The sequence below is a fragment of the Falco punctatus genome (assembly GCF_963210335.1).
Source record: "Falco punctatus genome assembly, chromosome: 11".
In the NCBI taxonomy this organism is placed as follows: domain Eukaryota; kingdom Metazoa; phylum Chordata; class Aves; order Falconiformes; family Falconidae; genus Falco; species Falco punctatus.
This window is the reverse complement of record NC_137591.1, coordinates 24,831,627-24,835,437: the sequence shown is the minus strand read 5'-3', so window position 1 is coordinate 24,835,437 and position 3,811 is coordinate 24,831,627.

The window sequence follows — 3,811 nt, the reverse complement described above, 5'->3', positions numbered from 1 at the left end:
ACTCAATAAAATGATGCGATGCATTTCTAACTAGGAAAATTACAAGGATGTAGGCATGTATTTACAGCAGTGAAGAGAGATATTAAAGGGACAAAGCAGTCAGTTTGGGGAGCTTTATAACAGAAATGGACATATGCTAGTTGCCGTCCTGATGTTATCTTGGCTTTCCAAATTCAAGTAGAGATAGCAACTGTAACGAAATCTCAGAACAAGCTCATTCTTACACACAGATGACATTGTTTTCCTGTAGAAAATATGAACTTGCTAAACAAGGTAATTTTAAAATTAGTATGAGATGTTGCAGATATAATCTTTAATAAATGAAAAGAGATTAAATGTTTTGATGATAATCTGAAAATGCTCTAGGGACAATTTCTGTCCTTATACTGCATACACAAAATAGCTAACAGACTGTAATAGAGTTACTTTTAATTTTGTAAACAACACATTAGATCTTGTGTCATTTAAGAAAAAGTGTATTGTAAACTAACGTAAATATTGCATGGTGTTATTCTGATCTAGTGTGGCAATGTAGATGCTATGAAAAGGAACAAGAAAAATTGCCTAACACTATTAATCTGCCTGCATTTGAAATTTTTAGTATTTACAGCAATATAAAGCCATTTTCTCATCCTTTGAACAACTTTCTAGCTTTCAATATTTGTTTTTGTTTTTTCCAGATTTACACTTCTACTATTTTACTATTATTTTAGTTTGGCCACTGATTCATAAAAAATGCCTTGCTACTAAAAATGATTTTTTATAATGTTGGTAACTTTATTCATAATAAGAAGAGAAAGATTCCGTTACATACATCTAAGTTTTTTTTTGGTCAAAGGTCAGGTTTAAAATATGTCAGATTTAACTTCTCTCTGAAGTTAAAAATCTGTATCAGTCTTTTTATCTTCATAAATAATTCTCCAGTATAGTCAAGTTTATTTGCATCAAATCAGAGATATTCAACAGATATAAACAGTATTATTCCATTGTCAGTTTATAAATGTTTGACTATTAAGAATATACCTACCTGTAAGTGTGTGGCTTATACTCACTTTTTTCTCTTATACAGATACCTACAAAAATGGGTATGGTCTCATTTACAATACAAGTATCTTTTTTAATGCTTTGCTGTGGTGCACAGAGATATGTGAGATGATATACACACTTTTGCACTATGTTTTGCTTCTATTCTTTACCACGTGTTTGAATGTCTGTGTGTATGTGTGCATACATTACATGTATCTTTTCTCATAAGAAATGAGATAACATTGTTTTGAAGTTGTATTTGTGATTCATAATCAGTTAAATAGTAGTCCACTAGTCTGTGTTAAGCCATTAACATTATGATACTACATCAACAACAGGTTTTCTATTTTTCACAGCAGATACTTGAGTAAACTTGAACATCTTTTCATTTTCATTTCCTCCCCACCCCCCCACCCCCAGTTAATAAAATATTTTGTATGCAGTCTTCTAATTTTACAAAAAAAAGTAGCTGTAGAATAATCTCATACCTGTGTCATTTTAGAGTTTACCAAGACTTTCATAATAAATTTAAGGTAATGTATAAATCACTTTCACAAGAATGTTTGTACAGCATCTTATTCTTACACCTAAAGACATTTTATGTGCCCTCTACTAGCTGTTTTGTTGTGTTTTTTTTTTTTTTAAATGCTTCTTAACACCAAACTGTTTTGCAGATTGACAGAATAGCTCTAGTCAACTTTGTATGTAACTAGCCATTCTTTTTATTGTGTTATGTGTGTTATACAGCTGACTTTAAATAATAGTCAAGAATAGCATCAGGTGATAACAATGTCTGTTCATACTTAGTTATTACTTTACTTCCAGAGACAAAGGAGAAATAGGTGTTTGGAATTCTGGTATTGACTCATTTATTTGGAAAATTAGAAAAGTACTTTAGAGTTCAGTTTTTCTGTATATAAAATAGCTTTAAAATGCCTTCATAAAATGGTAAATGATCCTGAACCTCTTCATGTTTCTATGACAACCTGACTGTCGTGTAGTAATAGGCTACACATCCTCTGAAGCTGCCAGTGACTTTATTAAATATTTTGTTTTAAACAGGGAGGATGACACTGATTTTTACCAGATGAGTTCTCAGACTATTGTTTTGGTCTTTGGTTTTAAGTATGCTGCTTTGTAGCATTTTGGCTATTTCAGTATCAAACGTCAAGGAAGAGAAAATACAAAATTAGTAATACTCAGCTCATTATACTTTACGCATACAAAAAACAGTGTTTTCAACTAAGAAAATCAGTTGCCCAGACATCAATAATTGTGCATTTCTTCACATTAGCAAAATACTTGTCTAAAAGATACAGCTACTTTTAATTAAATTTCAGTTTGTGAGGAATGTGTACTGATTCTTCAAGGAGAGCAAGTACCTGAAGGCAAATTAGGTAATAACAGGGTTTTTACTTGGTTTAGTATGGCTTTACTCTGAAATATTTTTGTTTTCTCAGGGGTTTTTATCCTGCTTTTATGAAAGCCCTGCCTCAGTCAAAGAGGTCAGTGTCACTATGCAGTAGCTCTGCAGTCTGTTTGAAGAGACAGTGGAAGAGAAGTGAGACTGGGCAGAGCCACCAGGCCTCTAATGATAGCACTGGTTTTATCAGCAGCACAGCTTGAAGACTCAGGGCAGGTGAATGACAGCCCTGCACCATGTCAGCTAAACATTTGTTCTTTACATTAGACGTTGCAAAATGCAATAGTGAGCTTGATGGGTAGTTCAATTGGAATTTACTGTCACTTCCACTCATTTTGAATTGGGCTCCAACAGTAAATCATCCCCATTATATCCCACTTCCCTGCCCCCCCCCCCCCGCCCCCCGCCCGCTCTCTCAGCGCAGAAGCGACCAGACTGAGGACTGTTTGTTTTTCATTCCATCTATTGATGCGTTTTTGAGACTAAGTAGTAATACTAATAATATACTCCAACTTAAATGTGTACATGACACATGCAGGGAGAGAATCAGATCCTCTAGTAGGTGAAACATGAGAAAACTTTATTGTATTTACAGATGAGTGTTCTTAGGACATGTCCTGCAAAGTAGCAATTTTTTCCAAATTATAAGAACTTAAAAGCCTAGCTCCATTACCAGGAACAGGAGAGTATTGCTCTTCTGGTTTTTTTGTTTTGCTTGCCTCTTCCAAATTGGGTTTCATTCTGGCTACGTTGGCTTGAGTCAATCTATATTCACACTAGATCATTACACACTGGACCTCCTTTCAGTAAAATGAACATAAAACATTTGGAAGATACTGGAGATTTCTGTGACCAGTTCAGCAGGTCTGGTTCTGATGAAGTGTTTCTATTTTAGAAGGTAGATTAAAGGCTCAGCATTAAATAGGTACCCATAATACTAGTACATACCCTAGGAAATTAAAAGGTACCAAAGTTTGCTGTTAAGAACATCACATGAAGGATACAGGGTTATAATCTGTTATACAGGCTACTCTAATCATGAAAGGTTGTAAACAAGCCATTTGAAAAAATTACTGGTATTATATGTAGTTTCATGACCCATATTCATCTCCTTGAATGCTCAACATAATTTTTGTTGTTCCACTTTAATCAAAACATGCCTGTGATTAAATTGTTGAAGTGTCCAAACAAATGTTCATATTAGTAAGGGTGTTAGTCACTATTTTCAGTCTCTCAATCCGTTGAGAACAGGTAGTTTTATCTATGATAATGGGTTGCAGAGGGTACCAAATGCACTCTCTAATTCACACAGAGTTATGGGAGCAGAGACAAGGAAATAACATTTTGTTAAGACAGTAAATG